The sequence below is a fragment of the Pteropus alecto genome, unplaced genomic scaffold (assembly GCF_000325575.1).
Source record: "Pteropus alecto unplaced genomic scaffold, ASM32557v1 scaffold7, whole genome shotgun sequence".
NCBI lineage: Eukaryota > Metazoa > Chordata > Mammalia > Chiroptera > Pteropodidae > Pteropus > Pteropus alecto.
This window is the reverse complement of record NW_006494614.1, coordinates 42284422-42301471: the sequence shown is the minus strand read 5'-3', so window position 1 is coordinate 42301471 and position 17050 is coordinate 42284422. Positions and strand designations below refer to the sequence as shown.

The window sequence follows — 17050 nt, the reverse complement described above, 5'->3', positions numbered from 1 at the left end:
CTGGATTTCTGTGTCTTCCTCAATGAACAAAATAAGTGTAAAGACAGCTTGAAAAATGTAAAGTACCCTTCAAGGCTCAGGAATAAATATTAGACCATTTAATTGTGGGTTAAAATCCTGCCTCTAACTCCTATTAGCTGAGTTGTCTTGGGCAAGTTACTAATTTCTCGAAGCCTCAGTTTTCTCATCAGAGGTGCTCATGTGACCTGTCTCAAAGCTTTGGGAGGTGGATTGAGTGAGATAAGGTAGACAAACCACTCAGATGACAGAGGTGAGTTCTCTATTACTATACAGTAGTTCCTCACTTATCCACGGTTTACCTTTCCACGGTTTCAGTTACCCGTGGTCAACTTAGGTCCAAAAATATTAAATGGAAAATTCCAAAAATAAAGAATTCATGTTTTAAATTAGGCACCGTTCTGAGCAGTGTGATGAAACCTCGAGATGCCCTGCTCTGTCCTGCCCAGAATGTGAATCACCCTTTTGTCCAGTCTCCACACTGTATGTGACCTGCTCCTTAGTCACTTGGTAACCATCTCAGTTATCAGAAAGATACCACATTCACATAACTTTTATTACAGTATATTGTTATAATTATTCTATTTTATTATTAGTTATCGCTGTTAATCTCTTACCGTGCCTAATTTATAAATTAAACTTTATCATATGTATGTATGTATATATAGGAAAAACAGTGTGTTATAGGATTCGATACTACCCAGTTTTGGGCATCTACTCGGAGTCTTGGAACATACGCCCTCGGATAAGGGGAGGCTACCATATTTCCTCAAATCTAAGATTATAAGATGCATCATTATTTTACGTCCCACTACGAATGGATTGTGAGACACATCTCAGATTTCAGAGACGTGTGCACCTTAGACTCGATGAAATACTATATTATTGAGAGGGCGAGGAAGAGGCAACAGGAGTGTCAATCTTTATAGCAGTGGTCCTCCACTCGAGAAGCATTTTAGAATATGATGCCCCGACTGCATTCCAATTAAACCAAAACCTCTGAGATATGGCCCAGTAATTAATCTGTGCCTTCATTTCCCCGTCTGCAAAACTGGAATGATTCTAGAATCTACTTTCTGGGGCTGTTGTCTTAAATGAGCTGATTCATGTAAGTGGTTTAAAACAGTGCCGGGCCCACAGAAATGCTGAAATAAATGTTAACAATTACTCAACTCTGTACCCGAGATTGTGGCATACACTAGGTGCTTCCTAAATGTTGGTCAAAAGCAGGAGTAAAAACATGGTCACATGACTGCTCCCCTGCCCTCCCCCACCAGCTGGGAGAGGCCCATTCTGGCCTCTGTCCAGGGCGCGGGGGCCCAAGAAGAGGCTCACCTGCCCAAGGGCCTTCAGTCCAAAGTTCTAGGGGGCCCCACCCTTCCCCAGCTCTGCACCCCGCCCTCTTGGGCTGCAGCGTGGTGGGCACTGCCACATGGGCTCCGCCAAGACTTCTTGGAGTCAATGACGAGAACCAAACTTCTCCCCTAGCTTCCACCCCTCCCCTTTCCTGCTTTTCTTATTTTCTTTTCCATAAAGATTAGTCTGTGTTGCTCCTCTATCAAGGCCTGGAGGATAAACATTTGGTCCAGAGGCAGAGAAACCCCAGGCTTGAAGGCCCCCCACGGCCCCCACCCTGGCAGCATAAACCCAGGGCTTTTAAGCAAGGAATGGTTTTCAGTAAATCTCTCCTATCAGCAGAAACCTTTGAAAGAGTTTGTTTAAAGGCCAGGGAGATAAACAGCAAGGAGAAGTGTTTGTTTAAGATGTATGTTCTGTGTGGGCACTCTGGGGCCCGGATTCACATCTAAGGGAAAGGAGCCTCTCAGAGTCCAGGGTGCGGGCCTCCTAGGGGTGCCTGGGGCCCTGGGTGTGGACTCAGCCCAGGCAGAAACCCAGTCCTCAGGGAGGGGAAGCGAGCTGGACTGCACCTGCAGGCCCCTCCCTGGCTGGGGGAGGGAAAGGAGGGGGAATGAAAGTTGCCCCAGGAAGGGGAAAAAGCTTTTTTCACCCTGTCAGGCGGGGAGGGCTATGCAGAAGGACCTGCTGGTTGGCATGCAGGCAGAAATCCCTCGGGAAGCCAGCTGCCTCACATCTCCAACTGTAAATTCAGAACAAGGTCCCGGCTCATGGCTGCCCACCCCCAAAGGCTCCACACCCAGCAGCCCAAAATAAACGAGGGCTTGAATCTGGATGTCGCTAGCTCTGTGACCTTGGACAAGCCCCCTAACCCGTGTCTAGAGCCCTAGGTCCTCTGTGTTGTGAAAATATCACGCCTGCCTCAAAAGGTTTTAATATGTATTGAGCACTTGCTGTATACCAGACACTGTTATAAGGGCTTGGGCTATAACAGAAAACAAAAGAAACAAAGTCTCTGCCCTTTTGGAGCCTAAAGTGGAGGGAAGTAGACAATGAACATAATAATTAGTAAATTATACACTACATTAGAAGGTGATAGAAGCTACGGAAAGAAACAGAACAAGATACAAGGAATAGGGAGAGGACGATGAGGTTTGGCTCTGCCAAGAAAGTAGTCTCTGAAAGAGCTGTAGATCTCTGAGGACAGAGGGGTCCAAGCAGAGCCTTCAGCCAGGGAAATGCCCAGAGAATCGAATGAAATGTCCTTCATTAAGCACGTAGTATGAGCCCTGGAGCATGGTCTTGTGGTCAGAAATAATAGCTGAAGTTGTCATTGTCGAAGCCATTACTGAGGGTAGGGGAGCTTTCAAAGAGGAAGCAGGGCTTGAGCTGGGTTTTCCCTGGAATTCCTTCCTCCTGCCAAGTAGACAGGAGAACTGGCATCTCTGGAGCAAAGCGCTTTGAAGGTGAGGAGACAGGCAGACCAATGACAGAGCTCACAGCGTCTGAGGGGTCCGAGGGCAAAGGCAACCAGATTCTCAGGGAAAGCCCTCAGCTGGATCAGGGGTCTGGACTCTGATCCTGGCTCTGCCCCTCGCCTGCCAGGTCATCTGGGCAAATGAGTAGTAGCTTCCTGGGTCTGTCTTTCCTCTACAGCAGAATGGGAATAATATATCCTCCCCTCACTGGACTGTTGGGAGGATGAAAGCAGTACATGGCGTATTAGTGCCTGGAACATAGTAGATGCTCAATAAATGTTGGGTTTGTGTTTCATGCCCACTCTTGTCCCTATGGACTCCTTTCCAGCTCTTACATGGAGTGGGATGGCAATAGGCCCGCCGGGTCCCAGAATTGAAGATGTTGGACAGCTGAGCATTGTCTTCACGTAGCTGAAAGGCAGTCCCACTAGAGAGAGTTTAGGTTTGTTTCTGGGCCCCAAAGAGAAGGTAGGAATGTCAAGGAAACAGGTTTTCGCTCCACTCAAGAGGAATTTTTCAGTATCAGTGGTGTTTAGCAGCGAAATGGACCTCTTTAGAGTTAGTGAGCTCCTGCTGATAGAAGTCACGTGAGCAGAAGAAGGCCAGGGTTTAGATAGAGGTTGAGCAGAAGGGATCCCTGCTTTGGGAGGGGTTTGACCAATTGGTTTTGGGGTCCCTCCCAGCTGTGAGATTTGAGGATCTACTTCCATCCCCTCCCACGCTCCACAGACCCCGGAGATTTGTCCACACACGACTTTCTTCATTACCTTGTGAAAACTTGCTTGACCCGTGTCCTTAGGGTTCTGCCCTGTGATGGGCCAGCACATCTGATAGATAAATTCGTGCTAAATTTGGAATAGTCACAGATTAGCATGTTAATCCTGCCAGGTACCCAGGGGCAGTTTAACAGGGTCATGGATCTGTTAACTCAGAGACACAAGGAATGGTGAAGTTTCAGGCACTGTGAGAGAGACTGAGGGACAGATCTGTTTGGGGAAACGTGCCTGAGTATCAAATAGTTCCTAGTGTCCTCCAAACCCTACTTATAGGAAGATTAAGTTTTAGCTAAGATCACAGACCATGGCTCAAAGATTTAAAGGGCCCAACTGCCCACCTCAGCCTCTGCTCATGAACCAGGTGAGGTGCCAGGCCAACTCTGGGCACCTTCTCCCTGCCCCACGGACATTGGCCAAGGAGCGCCCGCTCGCCTGCCAGCTGGAAGCCCGCACTTTTCTTTTCAAAGCCTCTGCATTTCCTTCCCCTCCTCCTCCTTCCTTCCCGCCTTCCCCCCACCCCGCAAAAAGAGGATGCCCCTTCTGTTGAGTACACAGCCTGTAATTTTGCTGTCAGATCTCAGCCAGGAGGTCAGTGTTGTGACTGACTGTGTAGGGATCGCTCCCTCAAGGGTAATTACACTAAATTCCCCTCTGAAGGACAGCTCTCTCTGGATAGAATACAAGAAAACCCCGCATCCCCCCATTCACAGAAAGTCATGATTTCTGCCGTTGTCACTGGTACCCCGGCAGCGAGATACTTCGAGGAGCTCCAACTACTCTACTCAGAGGTGAGCCTGCAGGGTGATAGGACCCAGGCGGGGGGAAGGGGTGATGGCGGATGATCCAACAGCAAGGGAAGTGGGGATCCAGAGGGGCCACATTGGGAGCTAGGGGCCTGGCTGGCACAGGGCCGGAGCCAGGAGCATCTCTATTCCAAGCTGGCCGTGCCAAGAATTGAGAAAGCAAGAAGGCCCCCTGCTGACATCCACCCCATGAGAAGAGACCCCCTTGACATTCGCTCATTCCTTTGTTTAATAGGCTGACATCGAACACTCATCATCTGCGCTGCACTGTACTAGGCACTAAAGGGGGGACCCCGGGATGGGCAGCGGCCCCCTCTGGAAAGAGCTTGAGGGCTCTTGGGCAAAACAAAGCACTCACACAGGAGAGGTGAATTAGTATCAAAGTCCCCATCATCCCCAGGCCCCTTCAGAGGGGCGATGCCCTGACCCTTGTCCCCATCCACCCCAAGGGAAGATGACAGAAATGGCCGAGACCTTCCAGATCTAGCATCTACACCCAGCAGCTCCTGCACTTGCACTTCTCCCCACCCCAGGGAGACCCTGGCGAGAGTTGGGGAGTCACTCACCCACGACAAACAGTTAAAAGGAAGAAAGCAGGTCTGGCGATATCAATGCACTTTGATAACAATAAACTCTGCTTTTAATTTATGCTAATGTGTAGGGCTGTGGTGACAGTAAGAACTAAATTACAGAGTGGCTTTCGAGCTGGTAATTATCCCTCCATTTTTCGCTGCTCTGGAAGATGGACACACAATTATGCTCTCTTGCTGTATATTAATACAGATTCTTGACATCTTCAGCAGACCTGGAGCTGTCATCGAGCTTTTTGTCTCCTTTAATTGAAAATTAATGGTTACTGGGTTGCCACGGAAACAGAGGCCACGGACGCCAGTGGCGCTCATGTCTCACTGAGGGACTGGCGGCTTCAGGAGTCCGGAATGACCTTGAAAGTTAAAAGAAAAAAAAAAAACTTAAAAAAGAAAGGGAGAGGAGGGGAAATGAGGACAGGAGGGTGGGAGAGCGTGTCAGAACTGAAAGAGAGAAGAGAGAAGGAGAAAAGAGAGGAAGAAAGGAGAAAAAGAAGAGGAAGGAAAAGATAAAAATAAAAATTTTACAGGAGGTTAGGAGCATGAATGATTGAGGAAAGTAAATTAGTAAGTTTTACCTCTCAATTTTTGTTCTCTCTCTCTCTCTCTCTCTCTCTCTCTCTCTCTCTCTCTCTCTCTCTCTCTCTCTTTTTCTCCCTTTCTCTCTTTCTCTCAAGACTCATTGAAAAACTGGGAGCTGGATCTCTACTCTAAAATCCAAGATTCTACAAATCTGTCTTAGGAAGAAAGATGGCATCAGACCAAAGCGCCCAAAAGAAAGAGACAAAGGCTCCTTGCTGCCATGAGAGGTGGCAGGCAGAGCTGGGGGCAGGGCTGAGGTGTGCCATGTGGGCACTTCCCAGGGTCCAGTGGGCTGTGCTGTCAGAAACGGGGCCAGAGAGGGGCTGCCTTGTAGGGAGCCAGGGGAGCTGCCACAACATTGCTCTGGCAGTAATGAGCAGGTAAAAGGGCTCTGTCGGCTGGGCCATCAGCTTGAAGACACAACAAAAGAACTCAGAGATGGGGGTATGAAGGGGGACGATCTTGGCAGGGAAAGGCAACGTTTGGTTTGCCCAGGAAGATAAGAGATAAAGAGGAGGCAGTTCCATGTGGCTCCAGGACACACAGTGGCTCTGGGCTTGGGAATGTTTTGTTTCTACCAGGCCCAGCGGAGGGGCAGTAGGGACCCCTGAGCGTTCTTTTAGCAGAGAAGGTTGGGCTCCTTCCTCATCAGCCCACCATTCCAGTTCCTCAGCCCAGAGCGCAGCCTCTAGAAATACGATGCAATTCAACAGTAACTATATGTCTACCGTGAACCAGGAGCCAAGCTCGTGAATCAGACGAAGAGCCTGCCCTAGAAAGCCTCACACTCAGGGCTGGGAGTAGACAGACATATCAAGAAACAATTGCAAAGTTAGCCGCCCCCTTAAAGATTTCTCTAAAAGGATGTTGTCGCTGTGTTGTTCGTAACAGCAACATGAAGAAATAATCAGGATGGCCAACAATCGAGGATTGATAATATTATGTGCCTGATAATATATACCCAAAAGATGGAACACTCTACAGTCATTTTACATTATGTTGGAAAAGAATATTTAACGACCTGGGGGAAAGGTTCTTGATATTTTGTTTAACGAAAAAGACAGTTTACAAAAATTGTAATGTATTTATGATTCCATAATCCTGTTTCTAAGTTTTTTGAGATATACGTACATTAAGCTATTATGCTGTAATAAAAAGTTACCTATTTGCGTGTATAAATGTGTAAGTGTGTGAATATATGTGTGAGCACTGTGAATAGGTATGTGAATGCTCATGAGTATATGAGTATATACTTTAAAAAACTACAAGATACAGTAACATGGTTATCTCTGAGTAGTTGCATCACGACTGAACTTTATCACTTTTTTTATGCTTTCTGTATTTTCCAAATTTTCTACAATAAATATACATAATTTTTATTGATGGAGGAAAAAGGAGTTTTTGAAATGAGCTTCACCAGAAACCATTCCCCTGGAGGTAAAATCCCCTGCTCCCCACTTACATCTGAGAAGACTAGGTCCCCTGGCCCAGGTGTTTTCCCCCAAAGAGCACTCAGCAGACCCTTTCCTCAACTACCAGTGCCCCACCACAGGCTCTCACTCCCACCCCGACCCTCTCCCCACTCCCAGCCTATGGCCAGGGTATCCAGAGATAGGGTGAACACCTGAGGACCCCCAGGAGGAGCTGCCGGGGGTAGGCCTGCAGTAGGCAACCCAGAAACCCCCCTCCTGGGTTCCTGTGTCCATTTTTACAGACCAGGTAACTGAAGCCCAGAGATGTTAACCAATGTGCTCCAAGTCACGCAGCTGGTCAGTGGCAGAGCTAGAACCCAGCCCCAGGGACCATCGGCCAGGTGTACGGTCTCCACACCTTTCTCTGCTGCCTTGTTCCTTACTAGGACCAGAGAACCCAGGGGTTCGGGAAGCCTCTATGAATTGCTTGGATTTCTGGAAGAAGCCCCATTCTAGGAAGGTCACCATGATAAACAGCTTCTTTTTATGGTCTTTGCACCCTTGGCAGGAGTGGGAGAGAGTAGTTACGTTATCCCTAGTTAGAGTAGGAACTTTGGAGAAAGACTGGCTGGGAGCAGGGCTCCCAGGAAATGCATCCTTTCCACCTCTCACCAGACACATCCTTAAACCTCTGACCCTCTCAGGCCCTACACTAACCTGGCACACAGGAACTTGCCTCTCACCCCCAATCTATTTCTCTACCCTTGTCGAGCCTCCTCCTCCAAAATCAGATTCCATACTCCCCTCCTCCAGGAAACTTTCAGGCAATTAACTTTACGTGGTCACTATTATTCCTTCACTCTGACCTGGATAATAAAACCACCCTCATCGCACACATCCTCTGTGGCAGGCCCGACTCCAAGTACCTCTCAAGTGTTCACTCCCTTCATCTTCTCAACAACCTTATGAGGGGGTGCCACTGTTTTCTCCCACTGAGGCATAGAGAGGTTAGCCTATTTGCACAAGGTCACACAGCAAATCAGTGGCAGAATCAGAATATGAACCCAGGCACTCTGAGACGAGAGGACATGCTCTTAACCACCACGCCAATGACAATGCAAGGGACCCTGGTTTTTTGTTGCATTGGATGACCTGGAACTCTTTTGTCCATTTGCCTGGGCTCTGGTGACATTTCAATGATGAGGCAAGTCTCAGTGATGGCCTTTCCCCAGAACAAGGGATTTGGCATTTGAAGGCAGGAGGAAACAGGCTTGTCCCCTTTTGGAGAGTATGTCACATCTGACACGTTGGCCTTGTCAGTTTTGTCCTCGCTGGTCTTGCCACCAATACTCAGAACAGGCTCTGCACATAGGGGAGGGGGAAGAGGGGGCTGCCCATGGCTGACTGGAGACAGTCACTGGGGAATGGTCCCAGGCGAGGGCCCCCATGTGGCTGCCCACTCTGAAGGAGCCCTAAAAACCAGAGGCCTCGAACTCTTTCCTCTCTACCTCTACCCTGCTGCCTGCCTTTCTTCACCTCTCCCCTGTCCTTCCCCCTACCTCCCTGCTTCACCCCTGCCTACTTCCCTCCCCATCTACTTTCCCAGAGAGAGAACAAACAAGAAGACAAACTCGGCAGCCGGCAGCCGTGGGCAGCGGTGGCAGCAGAGGGGAGCAGGGAACTTTCCTTCATTTCCCCAGCTTCCCTGATCCTGACCTTAATCCCCACTCAGCATCCTGTCAGCCGGGTTGTTCTCAAGCTGACATTGCTGCAGGCGCCTTCTCCGCAGCCTTTCCTCAGATCTGCCTCCTCCGGGGACTTCTAAAGAGGAGCCCGAGGTTTCTCTGTTACAGCCGGCTTCACTCGCCGCCCTCAAGCAAAGCCCGGGCTCTCAGGGGGCCACAGGGAGAGAGGGCTGCAGGGGGATAGTGCCAGGCCTGACATTTCGGAGGAAGAGGGGAGGATGGAGGTGGCTAGACCCCAGAGGTTTTCAGAGTGAGGGTCAGACCTGGAGCAGGAGCCCAGCCAGTGCTGTTGGTCTCTATAAAGCAGGGCGAGCCTTACTTAGATGTTTGGGCCTGAGAGACAGAGGGGAAACTGAGGCTGGAGCCCAGGGAATTTATGTTGGTGCTGGTTCTAACTGTGGAGAAAGCAAGAGGAGTCTGTGATTTTCTGAGTCCGCCAGGAGATCACAGATCAGGGTGGGTTTGGAGAAGGGCAGCTGGGGCCTGTATCGAGTGTGTATGAAAGAAAACCCAAATGTACACATTAACCAGTTGACTTCCTCACCTACTGAGTTCTGGGTGTTGGGAAAGAAACAGGAAAGGCAGCCTGGTAAAAGCGATGAAGTGTGAGCTTGGCATGAGGTGGGTCTAGATCCCAGTCCGGCTCTGCCAAGTGGTAGCTGTGTGGCCTCTGGCCAAACACTCAGCTTTTCTGAGCCCCATTTTTCTCACCTACAAAGTTGGATGTGTGTGTGTGTGTATGTAGGTTATAATAAAAGCTTCTATGCAGGATCAATGGTAAGTTTAGAGACAAGGTGTAAAGAGCCCCTGGGGTTTAGGATGAATTTTACTATTCATGTCACCATCCACAGGGGACATTAGAGTCCAGAGCTTTGGGTCTTCCTGAAAGGGGATGCATGCGGGAGGAGTCACCTGAGAGCATATGTGTGTGCAGGCGAGTGTCTGTTAGGGGAAGGAGGTGTCCTGGGAAGGGCTCCTGTGAAATTATTGTGAGTCTCTATGCAGCAGCCTGAACAAACATCCAAGGCGGTGGGCTCTGGCCAGCCCTCCCTTCCCCACATTCCCACCCTGCCAAGGGGCCAGAGATGCAGGAGTCTCCAGGAAACCCAGGAAGAGGTGCTCCCCGAGTCCCCTCTCATGACTCCCTCTCCTGGGCCGCCTTGAGAGCCACAAGTGCTCCCAAGACTAATTTAGAAGATAATACCCAAGATCCCAGGTACTCAGCTTTAAAGTCCTTGTCCTGGGAATGTGGCTGCTTCTCCCACAGCCAGGAGATCCCTGCGTGACAATCAGAGGAGACTGAGGCCACTGGGCAGGACTGATCCCATGGTACCTGTACACACACCACTCCCCAAGTCTGCAGGAGTTGGGGGCTTCTAGATCCATCTACATTTGTGGGGTCTGTACCTCTGGGTTTCTCCAGTAGGTACCCTAAGACACCAGTGGGGCTCCATGTCAGTTAGGCAAGACATGGGGGCTCTCTGACCTGGCATTCAAAGAGATAGACTCAGGCAGGGGCAGGTCGCCTTCGAACTTCCCAAGAACCTCCTGGACCTGAGGTCTGGGAAGCAGAGCAGCTTTCTGCTGCTTCTTTCCTCCCTGGAGCATTCCCCAAAAGGAGGCCGCTTTAGTGTTTGGGGAAGGATTGTGGGGGGACATCTCAGACCTTTGACAGGTCACATTCTCCCACATTCTCCCCAATCCCCCACACCCTTGTAGCCACTCCCACCTGCCTGGCCATGAGTTCAGCTGACTAGAATTCTACCAAGAGAGGTGCCCCTGGGAAAAAGGGACAGTGAGATGTGTGTGTCTGAAGGCCTGGCTCCTCACGCAGGTGCCGCAGACCACCGCAAGCCCCTCCCTCTGCCTGCGTCTCAATGCAGCACCAGGAAGCAGCAGGTGGAAATCCAGGGCCTCAGAGAGATCACGGACATTAAAGTGCTAAGCAGATACAAGGCATGGATCTTTATATTCATCTTTTATAGACCAAATCCTTTTGTACCCTCCCCCCTAACAGGTGCAGGCTACCTAGGAAGGCCCTGGTCCCACTCCTTCCTCCTCTCAACGAATCCTAGCCTCAAGCTGTCTGGCTCTTAAAACAAGCCCCTCTGTTTGGGGGGTTTTAGAGGCAGCTGGAAGGGGACCCCAATCACCCCAACTCCTTCCAAGTCGGGGGAGTCAGGGAACCCTATTCTAAGGCAGCCTTGAGCAGTGATGTCTGCCGGGGTGTTGGGGGCGGTGGGGGTGGGGAAAGACCAGGAGGAAGACTCTGGGTGCCGGATCCTGAAACTCCCTTGGGCGTGAGACCAGAAACCTGAACCCCAGGCCCCCCACCCCGCCCCCCAAGCCACCGTCCGGAAAAAATAAACTATTTCCTGCAACCAGCTCCGAAACAAAGTCTGTGAGTGAGCTGTGACACATGTTACATAAATAGAAGCCGCAGAGGGGAAAAGCCTGTTTTCTCTTTCATTATTTATCACTCTCTAACCATCTCCAGCTGGGTGAGTAAACAGGCGCATTGGCCCATAATGAGGAACAGACTGCTGCCGTGGGGCTGCCAGAGGGTGAGAGTGTATATGCATGTGTCTGTCTGTCTGTCTGTCTGTCTGTCTGTCTGCTCCTGAGAGGGAAGAGTGGGAGTCTGCGATGGAGAAGGCTGTGGGGCACCTGACTGCAGACAGCAGGGGATTATTCACCTGGAGCCCTGGCTGGGGGTGGGGCACAGTGGCTGCAACTCTCCACCCAGAGGGTTGGCTGAGGATGGGGTGGCTGGATGGAGAAGGAGTCAGAAGGGGAGAGACTGTGTGGGTGGGAGAGGATGTGAGAGGTATGAGCCAAGTGTCAGGCTGCGAATGTGCCAGGTCTCAGAGCATGACCCCCAAGGGGTGGCCTCTGAGTGTGGCCAAGGGGATGTGTGTGAGTGGGCTGGGGCAGGAGGGCTTGTGAAAGAGGAGTGTGACTGTGCTGGGTGTGGAGGACTGTATGTAAAACTGGGAGACCGAGGGAGAGTGAGTGTATGTGATGATGCGGCAGTATGTGAGTTCACGTATGGGTGCGTGTGTGTGTGTGTGTGTGTGTGACTGTATATGTGTGATCCTAGTGGTATATATGGGTATGTGTGATTTCGTGACTATGGCAATGTATGAACGTGTGAATGTGCATGTCTGTGTGACTTTGATAGTTTATACAGCTGTGTGTAACTCTAGGCGTGTGCTAAGTACATGAGAGGTTTTATGGCCATAAGATGCTGTTATGGGCTGAACTGTATCCACGAACAAACAAACAAACATGCTGAAGTCCTCACCCGCAGCACCTCAGAGTAAGATCTTATTTGGAAACAGGGTCACAGCAGATGTAATCAGTTAAGTTGAGGTCATACTGAAATAGGGTACCTCTCTGCAATATAACTAGTGTCCTGATAAAAAGATGTTCATGTGAAGACACAGAGACCCATGTCCCTGTAAAGACAGAAGCAGAGATTGGAGTAATGCGTCTACAAGCCAAGGAACACCTGGGGTCATCAGAAGCTTGCAAGAAGCTAGCAAGAGGCGAGGAAGGATCCTTCCCTACAAGTTTCGGAAGGCACCTGGATTTTGGACTTCTCCAAAAGTGGGAAACAATAAAGTTCTGTTGTTTTCAGCCACCTGGTGTTTGCTGCTTCGCTATGGCAGTCCTAGGAAACGAACACTGGCGTTTATGAACATGTCGTATGAGCTTGGGAACGTGGGAAACCATGGGAGTGTGTGTGTGCGCGTGCATGTGTGTGATCCTTGTGGTGAAGATGGGTGTGGGTGTGACTATCTGACTGTGGGAGTGTGTACATACATGTCTGAGAACAGGGAATGTGTGAATGTGTGTGTTCGTAGGTAATGCCACACACTCTCTTGGCTTCTAAGTATTATCCCAGAAAGGAACCCAGCAACCATCCTTCACTTCTGGCTGCCTCTGTACACCCCAGACCCTGCCCTGACCTTGGGCAGCTCAGCCTGAGGTGAGTCAGCCTTGGAGGAGGACTGAGACAGTCCTGTGGAGGGCTACCCAAGCCTGTCCCTGCCCTGGAGTCACCCAACATCAAGATTTAAACCCTGCCCTGGCCCACAGAACCCGGAGTGCTCATCAGGACCCCCAGTGAGTGGATGTGAGGGCGATCTGGCTACGACATCTGTCACCCCATTGATTACCGGGGTTGATTTGGCTGATCTGGTTGGCTAGGCATGTGTCCCCTTCCTCCCTCACCGCTCCATGTGAGTCCCTCCCAAAGCTGCATGCTCAGTCGAAGAGGACGACCTTCTCCGATAGAGGAGAGGACTGTTCTTCTGTCAAGGGTATACAAGTAGCTGAGCTCCCCTGCTAGAACCTCCAAACAAGCTCTCAGGGACCCCAGTGAGGCCAGGTCCAGAGGCTGGAGGCAATAAGGTAAGGAGTCAGACTCCTTGTTTGTGATCTTGGGCATGCTTGCCTGAAGCCTAATTTTTCTCTAGTTTGAGGCTAATGAGCTGGTATCTCCTGTCCTGCATGGGGAGTTACAGTGGAGACAGACCTAAGTCCAGAGATTCTTGAAACAGAACTGAGTACTGTGTTGACCAGACCCATCCCAATGGACTGCTGGATGTCACAGAGCCATCTAGAGCTTAACCTCCCCAGGCCATGTTCAGACCAGCCTGTCCTCCTGCTGGCCCAGCCTCCACCCCCAACCACGGGATATCACGGTTGTTCAATTACTCACTCGACAAAGCACAGGCCCCAAGGCCCATGTCTTAGAAGCCTCAAAAGTGCCCCAGAGAGGCCCTGCCGTGAAACCTCAGACAGCTACTTCTCTGAGCCTCAGTTTCTCCTCTGTGAAAAGGGTACAACCATCCTTGCCCTGCCTACTTGATAGGGATGGTGTCAGGCTTATGGGATCTAAAGGACATGAACTGGTCTTATAAAGAAGTCCTTTATAAAATGCCCCACAGCCCGACTTTGTGAATGGAGCATCACAAAGGGAGCCCCATATGCCAAGACCTGCGGTACTGATCTCATTCTCACCATCCGAGTGCTTTGTTCTTTCCTTTTCCAGCTTGTCAGTTTCTTCCCTTAGCTCTAGAATGGTTTGATTTCATTCAAAAGTCTGCAAAATGGGGTCCCAGGGGCCATGTCCTACCTGCTCCTGTAAGGTCTGGGAACTAAAAATGATTTTTATAGATTAGCATTTACCATTGATTTGATGATTGGGATCATTAACTTTGAACCCCAATTGAGTAAAATATATCCCCTTCCCCGATCCCATTCTTCTCATTAGTAGACCTGTGTTACAAAAAAACTATATTCAACTATTATTGTAATTATAATCCCATCAATAAAAATTTGTTTTCTCTCTTATTACGTAAGTCTCTACATAATTCCCTCAATTTTGCCTTGGTCTGCAAAGCCTAAAATATTTATTGTCTGTCCCGTTACACAAAAAGTTTGTGGGTGTTTGCCTCTATTACAGCGCTGACACTACAGCAACAAGATGGTCATAGTTTGCCAACCCTTGAAGTAGAACACTCTACGCCCTTGGCCCTTTGGATTGATTTGGAGAAGGGCGAGTACATTTCTTGCAGGTCCCAACAAGTCAGCATTTGCTTGATCCGTTCACTGGATTGAACTGGGCAGGATGTGAGTGAATCTAACAGGACTCCCTCTAAGGACTTTGAGAGTGAAGCTCACCCAGGAAAAGGCAGAGTTAGCAATGTAGGAAACCCAATGGCATTGTTTTAAGCCCTTGGATCACACATCACTTGCAGTGACTGCCCTACCCCTTGATTATTCTGTTATAAGAGCCAAACAATTTTGCATTGTTATTTAAGCCATTTGAAGTGAGTTTTCTGATATTTGCACAAATACAAAAGCACAAAAGATGGTGTCTAATCCAGCTCAGGGTATTCAAGGAAAACTTCCAAGAGGTGGTGTCAGCTAAGCTGGGTCTTAGAGTTAGTGGTGAAAACAAGTGGTGGGAAAGGTATCCCAAGCAGATGGCAGGAGAGGAAAGAGCACGGCACCCTCCACAAGTTCCAAGTGGCAGAGCTGAGAATGGCCAGGAATGGGGTTGGAATTTCAAGAAAGGACACCTGTGCCCTGTGCTCCAGGCCAAGGTGCTTAAATTTGGCCCCGTGGGAATGGTTCTTGAGGATAGTTTGACAAGTTCAGATTGGCACTTTAGATAGAGCTTTTTGACCACCGTGGAGGATGGACTGGAGGGAGGCATAGGGAAGAAGTCAGATTAGAGGTGGGATGGCAGTTAGGAGGTTACTGGAATGCCCAGGTAGAAGATGATGAGGGTTCAGACCAATGGCAGTGGGAGTGGGGGTGGAGAGGAGGAAATGACTCAGAAATATTTTGGAAGCCACATCCACAGGACTTAGTGACTGATTAGATGTGCAGAGAAGAGACAGGGAAAATCAAGTGGTGATTTTTGGTTTCTAGAGTGACTGGTCAATTTGATGCCACGACTGAGAAGAAAATGCAGAAGTAGGGCATGTTTTGGGATACAGATGATGATTTTGGTCTGGGGTATGTTGAGTATGACATCAGTGGAGGTTCACAGACATGGGAGTGGGAGCGAGGTCTGAGTTAGAGACATTACTTGGAGCCACCAACTCACAGATGGTAGTTAAAACCATAAGAGTAGATGAGATCGTCCAAGAGCTTGTGGGAGCAATGGGTCAAAACTGAAGCTTTGGGAACACCAAGCATTTAAGAGGAGATAGTGGGAGGTGACATGAACCCACAAAGGAAAAGTCAAGGAGGAGACGAGAAGGTGGAGCGTGGCAGGTGCTGGCGCCCTGCCCACATCTCTGGTACTTACCTCTAGAGAAGGCTGCTTACTGCCAACACCTGCTATTTGCTTGAGGGTTTTTTCCTGGCCATGGAAACACTCTTGGCGCCAGCTCAAGGCAAGCCGGAAGTGCTGGAGAGTTAATGTGCCTGGAAGCAGCCTTCAACCAGTGACCAAGAGGGAGCTGGAGGATAAATACCCCGCTTCCTTGCCTGGTGGTGTGCATGACTTGAGGCATGTCTCATACAGCTTCCGGAGTTCCCCAGCGGGATTGCACCCCTCTTGCTCACGTGGTAGCATAACTTTCATGATGACACTCCCTGAATTGGCTTCCTGCCCTTCTTTCTCACTTTCCCACTTCCCTACTGGTATTTCCTAGGACTGATTCCCGAATAAACTACGTGCGCTAGAATCCTTGTCTCAGAGGCTACTTCTGGGAGAACCTGAAATAAGACAAAGGTGTCGTGAAAACCAGACAAACAGAAAATTCCAAGATGTTCTCTCCATGTAATTTCTGTCTTCGGAGGGATCAGGTCACCCTGCCCCATACGTGGTGCCCACTTCCACACTCACAAAAGAGGTAAGCCAATTTCTCCCCTGGCCTTGAGGTTTTCATCAGGAGACTACACATTCCCTGTAGTCCCATCTCGCTATCAAGAAATCCTTTCCTATCTCTTACCTCAGTTCCCCTCTGCTTTTATAGGGGCTGCTATGTCCAGGGAAGTGTGGTCTCAGCCCCTTGAATAACACAAAGGCTTGAAAAGATTCCTCAGCTTGGAGCCTCTCCCTCCCTTGTGCTCCTGGCTTAGTCCTCTCCTTTTCCAGCACTCCAAGCGGCTTTCACTTTTTTCCATTTGTTACACGTCCAGCCTTGTAGATGTTCATCATTTCTCTTTCTGTCTGTGACCCAGGTACTGGCTCTGACTGCCAGTTAGTGATTCACAGAAAGGCAGGGAGCGATGGGTGGCCTAGAAACACTCCCTACTTCCAGTCAGTGACACTTGACCCACACTGCTCTTCACCTCTAACCTCTCAAGGCAAGAAACCAAGGGGAACGAAGGGACTTGAATCAGACTTCTGGGGGCAGGGAGACGGGCTCTCACTAAGCCATATGGTAAAGCGATGTGTAGATATAGAAGAGTGTCAGGTGTGAACGCAGGCACTTTGCTTATGTAAGTCTGGAAAACTGTGTGTGAGTTTCAACCTCTAGAAGCTTTGGTCTTGTCATTTGTAAAATGAAGATAATAGCAGTACCTACCTGACTTAGGCTAGCTTCCCCCAGAAGCAGCCCTGAGAGAACTATTCCAGTCCACGTGGTTGATTTAGGAAACTCCAGGAGAGAAGTGGGAGAAAAAGATAAGGAAGAGAAGGAAGCTAATAAAGTATATCATCCACCCAGCTACGAGGGTGGGCTCAGTCCTGCTGGGGAAACCCTGGGAGTGCACAGAGAACACACACCTCAGAGTTATCTCCCCAGAGGGGTGAAAGAGCGGG

At 49.6% G+C, this 17050-nt stretch overlaps 1 long non-coding RNA gene across 1 annotated transcript; it reads right to left on the bottom strand.

The window, feature by feature from the left end:
• Positions 1 to 5043: 5043 nt before the first annotated feature.
• On the bottom strand, positions 5044 to 16586 carry LOC107196777. Its single transcript, XR_001518221.2, has 3 exons — positions 16236 to 16586; positions 15587 to 15999; positions 5044 to 5374 (listed from the first exon to the last, which is right to left on the bottom strand). It is a non-coding gene; the product is annotated as an uncharacterized LOC107196777 (long non-coding RNA).
• Between the last annotated feature and the right edge of the window lie 464 nt (positions 16587 to 17050).